The following is a 6,141-nucleotide window of genomic DNA, read 5'->3' on the forward strand; positions in this document are numbered from 1 at the left end:
CGCCGGATATCTGTCCAGCGACATCGCGCACCGGCTCCCCGATGAGAGGGAGATCATCCCCACCCCCAGGCCCCATGAGCCTTTTCCATTTCCTCCGCGGAGTGGGCTTCCCACTCCATCCCTTTTTCCGGGGGCTCATGTTCTACTATGGCCTGGATTTCCATGATCTGGCCCCAAATTTCATCCTCAACATCTCGGCGTTTATCGTCATGTGTGAGGCCGTCCTCTGCATCCAGCCCCACTTCAGGTTGTGGCTCAAGACCTTCAGTGTCAAGCCGAAGGTTGTGAAGGGTAGCCAAGCGGAGTGTAGAGGCGCCATGGTGGGCAAGATGCCCAACGTTACTTGGCTCGAGGGCACCTTCGTGGAAACCATCAAGGGGTGGCAATCGGGGTGGTTCTACATCACCGAGCCGCGTGACCCTGAATGGGCAGCGGCCCCCGAATTCAGATCTGGCATCCCCATACTGCTCACCTCCTGGAAAGAGAGTGGCCGGACATGGGGTGATTCGGAGGAGCTGACCGGACTCCAAGCCCGCATCCAAAAGCTAGTGAACAAGAAGCTCAAGCTTGTCAACGTAGTCCAGGTCATGCTCATCCGTCGGATTCTCCCGTGCGAACAACATGACTTTAATATGTGGGAGTTCGATTCGGCGCAGCGCCAGACTTTGAGCGGGCTCTTTGACACTACGTACGAAGAGGCCTGGAGGGTGCTGTTTAAGGGTGCCGAGGCTCCCGCATCCGCTACCGAAGATCGCGGATTCAGCTCGCAGCGTCCGGCTAGCGAGGTAAGCGATTTTACCCTTTACGGGACACTTGTTTTCCATAGTTTGACTCTATGTGGGATCTAAAACTCCCCTTCCTTTGACAGGATTGGCTGAAGAAGGCCGAGCAGACTAACTGTCCGGCCCCTTTGCTAGAAGACCCAGCGGACGCCCACTTAGCGGGACTGCTAGTTCCGGCACCCCACGTGGTACCGGAGAAGAAGGCCAAGAAGAAGGCCACGGGCACTCGAAAGAGTTCCCGTTTTCAGGTGTCATCGGACGATGACTCCGAGGCGGACTCCTCCCACGAAGGCAAGGAGAAGAAGAAAGAGGCCTCTCCCCCAGCGGGGGGAGGGAAGAAAAGGAAGGCCTCCCCAACGAGGGAGGCCGAAGGGTCCAAGAAGGGAAGGACTCTTCCCCCGGACTGCTCTGCCACCGCCGGCGATGATGACGAGGATTGGCCTCCAAGGGCCAAGCCCCTGGCGAGATCGTAAATATACGGACTCCAGAATAACTTCATGATTTTTCTTTTCGACACATGGTGTCTTTCTAATGCCGCATACAACCCTGCAGTCCGCCCAAGGATGATCTTCCCGCTTTGTCGAGCGGGTCCTTGGGTGCGTCGGATATGGATTCCCTTCCGACCGCCTCCACCCCCCGTGATGCGGATGATGCCGAGGAGGGATCCTGGGAAGGGACCCGCCAGGAGGAGGAGGCCCCGGAGGTGCCGCAGGGCAACCTCCCGGACTTTGCAACGGACTCCGCACCGGAACCTGTAGTGGCTCCGGAGTCCGGCGGGCAGCCCCTTCATAAGAAGGGCAAGACCGTGACGCCGGTGGCCTCTATCCAACCGGAGGCGCTGGATAGCTTGCTGGAGGCGCTCAACGGCGCTTCCATCAAAGAGGAACACCGCACCGTCATGAGTGCGGTGATTCAGAAGGTTCAGCTCGCCAAGAGTGGGCTGACCGAAGCCTGCAGCAGCCTTCTAACAGGCTTTGAGGTAAGAATTTTGATATATGTAAAATAGTACCGCATAGACAGTAGCCCCTGATGCTCGGTTCGGTGTTCGGAAAGAAAAGTCGGACTGAGGATCTAAAAAGATATACGCAGGAGTCATAAAAAATATGTCAATATGGGATTGCAGGTTGTGCTGCTGACCTCTGTCGCACTGACTGCGGAGGTCAATACTTTGAAGCAAAGCCTCGAGCAGTCCGAGAACGAGCTCGGCCGTGCTAGGAAGCAGCTCGAGGATAAGGAAGGTGAGTAACACCTTATTAAAGTTGTACCTTATAGAAAAGGATTTGGTTGCAAGAAGAATGACAAGGATAACATGGGTATTGCAGGGGCCACGAACGAGGTGGCAACCCTGAAGGAGGCGGTGTCCACGGCCGAACGTAATGCGGCCGCGGAGCGCACCGAGCGAGAGAAGCAGGAGGCGCGGGTGGCGGAGGTGCAGCAAGAGCTCCAGGCTCTCGTGGAAAAACATGAGAGTTTGGAGCGCGACTCGAAGACTCGAGAGTCTGAGCTTACATCGGCTCTTGAGAGTGCCAAAGCCGCTAAGGCCGAAGCCTACAAGGCCCTCCAGGAAATCGAGGCGTTGAAGAAAATAGCGGCGGGTAAGGCATTTTTCATGCAAAGTAAGCATGTGAATGTGAATTACCTATCACTTACCCGAATTCGGAGCTCTCCAGGAGCGTTTGTAGATCTGCCCCGCAGCGTGTCCGATGCTGCCGCTTTCTATAGGGCCAAGGAGGGGAGCTCGATGGAAAAGGTCTTATGGTCTCAGTATGCTGAGGCCGGACATCCGGTGCCCCTGAGCGACCAGCTGAAGCAGCTGGTCGAGCTCCACAAGGTGGCCGAACAGGCCATGAAGGGCCTCATAGTTCGGCTGTGGCCCAAGGGGGTCATGCCTAGGAGCTACTTCGGCCTGGTGCGGCGGCTGGTGGATGCGTGTCCATGGGTTGACGTCATCAAGCACTCCGCCTGTATTGAAGGTGCCTGTCGGGCCCTTGCCCGCGCGAAGGTGCAATGGGGCAAGATGGATGCTGAGAAGCTTGTGATGGACGCGCCACTGTCGGGCAAGGAGTATCGCACGCCCGAGATGTATTATAAGAGTGTCCTTAAGGGTGCCCGCATTATTGCGGATGAGTGCTCCAAAGATGTAATAATTGAGTAGACTCGTTTTTTGTTATCCTGTGCGCTGAAAACTTTGTTCATATGCGCTAAGCAACGCTTGTTAATTTAAAATATTACCTTCTGTGCGGCCGTTTATCAAATCTGAGAGATGGCAAGTCGTCGGCTTCAGCCCCCATGCCACGAGTGCTGGGGTGTTCGGGATAAATTTGAGCACGCTTGTTCCCATTTTTGGGTCCATCTAGGGAGGCGCTCAACACAACGAACAAGGCAATCGGACTTATAATGCTTGAACACTCTCACTTAGCCATAGAATTCTATAATTTTAAATTTCGGCGAAGCCCCTAGTGTTCGGAAGGCCGAATTCGGGGCGCTATCCACGCCTGGGCCGGACAAAGCCGGTTCCTCGCTCTAAGCGGCATAAGTCTTTAGGGACTCGAAAAAACCTCTCGAACAGCGACCGGCTCTCGCCTCATCATGACGGTCAGTTTTAGCTTTCTCCACTGAGGCGCTCGCCCAGCTCAACTGGGGCGCAATCGCAGTGGTTCTCCCAGTGCTACCTTAGCCGATATAACGGAACGTAAGGTACCAAATCATGGGAGCCGGGCAAACCCAACTATTGACCCAAGTCATGATTCGGAGCTGATTCATATAATGCTATAAGTTCGGGGTGCCGCACTTGTGAAAGTGTTCGGACTTATCACACCATGATGCGGGAAACATAAGCCCCTGGTGTATTTAGCCATACCAAAGTGTACGGATGCAACATGTCATAAATGAACATATGTATGAGAAAGAAATGCAATTATAAGCAAAAAGGTGCTGCATTGTTTATTCAAGAAAAACTGCTGTGAATGCAGAACGATACAAATAGTGCGATAAGCAAGGGATGGGACTATTAAACATGTCCCCCTCCAGGGGTAGGCTGCAGAATGGTGTATAAAATAGAGTTAATGCTCGTAATGGAGACCACCTGGATATTCGTCGTAGCCTTTCTCCTTCCCTGGCTGTTGCATCGTGAGGTCGGCAGGTCTACTGCCGGACATGGCCTCTCATGAACGGGGTCCTGTGGGTAAAAAAAAGAAAAAGAGAAAAAAAGAATGACACACTTAAGAGCCCCTGGTGTGGTTAAGCCGCATTCTGGGCCTATCGTGGTCGTGCCCCTCCCCCTATGCCCATGGTATCTCCAGAGCATAATGATGTACGTGAAGGACCAGTCTTGCAATCTTGCAGGGGCTGGGGTTGGGGCCGCATTGCTACGCGTGCTCGGAACGTGCCAGGTGGTCTTGTTGTAGGTTACTCCGGGCGCGTTTAGCCGTGTCCGGTCGCTTAACGGCCGGACTCGAGAATTGCCTTAAGAGGCTGCACTGTACTTCCGCCGCGAGAGCCGTTGTATGTTCCTCCGTTCGGAGAGAGCGTTCAGTGTTTCCGTTGACCGTGATGACTCCTCGAGGGCCTGGCATCTTGAGCTTGAGGTATGCGTAGTGCAGCACCGCGTTGAACTTTGCAAACGCGGTACGTCCAAGCAGGGCATGATAACCGCTGCGGAACGGAACTATGTCGAGGATTAACTCCTCGCTTCGGAAGTTATCCGGGGATCCGAAGACCACTTCCAGTGTAACTGAGCCTGTACAATTGGCCTCTACACCTGGTATGACGCCTTTAAAGGTCATCTTCGTGGGTTTAATCCTTGAGGGGTCTATGCCCATTTTGCACACTGTATCCTGATAAAGCATGTTCAGACTACTGCCGCCGTCCATCAGGACTCTGGTGAGGTGAAATCCATCGACGATTAGGTCTAAAACCAATGCACCGAATCCGCTGCGGCGGATGCTGGTGGGGTGGTCCCTTCGATCAAAAGTGATCGGGCAGCCATGGATTGAACTTCGGGGCGACTGGCTCTATCGCGTATACATCCCTAAGTGCACGCTTCCGCTCCCTTTTGGGTATGTGGGTTGCGTATATCATGTTCACCGTCCGCACTTGTGGGGGAAAACCCTTCTGTCCTCTATTGTTTGGCGGTCGGGTCTCTTCCTCGTCATCGCTATGCAGCCCCTCGTCATTGTTTTCGGCAATTAGCTTGCCTGCCTGCTTGAATACCCAACAGTCGCTGTTGGTGTGGTTAGCTGGCTTTTCAGGGGTGCCGTGTATCTGGCACGAGCGATCGAGTATTCAGTCCAAATTGGATGGACCCGGAGTAGTTCTTTTGAATGGCTTTTTCCGCTGACCGGGTTTAGAGCCTCTGAATCCGGCATTGACTGTTGTATCCTCACTATTGTCGCCGTTAATGCGACGTTTGTTCTTGTTGCGACGCGACCTGCCATTGCGGTCCTTGATATCCGGACTGCCAGAACTTTTGCTGAGGTTGTTGCTGCAGGCTAGCCAGCTGTCCTCTCCCGCGCAGAAGCGGCTCATGAGTGATGTGAGGGCTGCCATGGATTTTGGCTTTTCCTGTCCCAGGTGCTGGGCAAGCCACTCGTCGCGGATGTTATGTTTGAAGGCCGCGAGGGCCTCCGCATCCGGGCAGTCGACGATTTGATTTTTCTTAGTTAAGAACCGTGTCCAGAATTGTCTGGCCGATTCGTCTGGCTGCTGAATTATATGGCTTAGGTCGTCAGCGTCTGGTGGTCGCACATACTAGCCCTGGAAGTTATCCAGGAATGCGGCTTCTAGGTCCTCCCAACTCCCAATTGATTCTGCTGGCAAGTTGTTAAGCCAATGCCGAGCTAGTCCTTTAAGCTTGAGTGGGAGGTATTTGATGGCGTGAAGATCATCACCGTGGGCCATGTGGATATGGAGGAGATAGTCTTCGATCCAAACCGCGGGGTCTGTTGTGCCATCATAAGATTCAATGTTCACGGGTTTAAACCCTTCGGGGATTTGATGATCCATTACTTCATCTGTGAAGCATAGTGGGTGTGCGGCGCCTCTGTATTGGGCTATATCACGACGAAGCTCGAAAGAGCTTTGTCTACTGTGTTCAGCCCGGCCGTACTTGCTGTGTCCGGTGCGACGGTTGTCGTCACGTATCATGGGGTGCCCACGCGATCCGTAGATCGATCTTGATTGTCTTGCCTTATCCTCCAATATATCTCGCAAGTCCGTAGCGTTCCCATGTGGCCTTGTGCTTTTCGAGCGATGCCGGGGTACGGTTCTAGTGGAGGGCCTAGAGGCCTCTCTGTCGCGGCCACGGGGTGGTCGGTCAGCCGTATTGTCCGCTGGTGATGCAGGTTCATATGCCTCCTCC

This window comes from Triticum aestivum, chromosome 2B (genome assembly GCF_018294505.1).
Source record: "Triticum aestivum cultivar Chinese Spring chromosome 2B, IWGSC CS RefSeq v2.1, whole genome shotgun sequence".
Classification (NCBI taxonomy): domain Eukaryota; kingdom Viridiplantae; phylum Streptophyta; class Magnoliopsida; order Poales; family Poaceae; genus Triticum; species Triticum aestivum.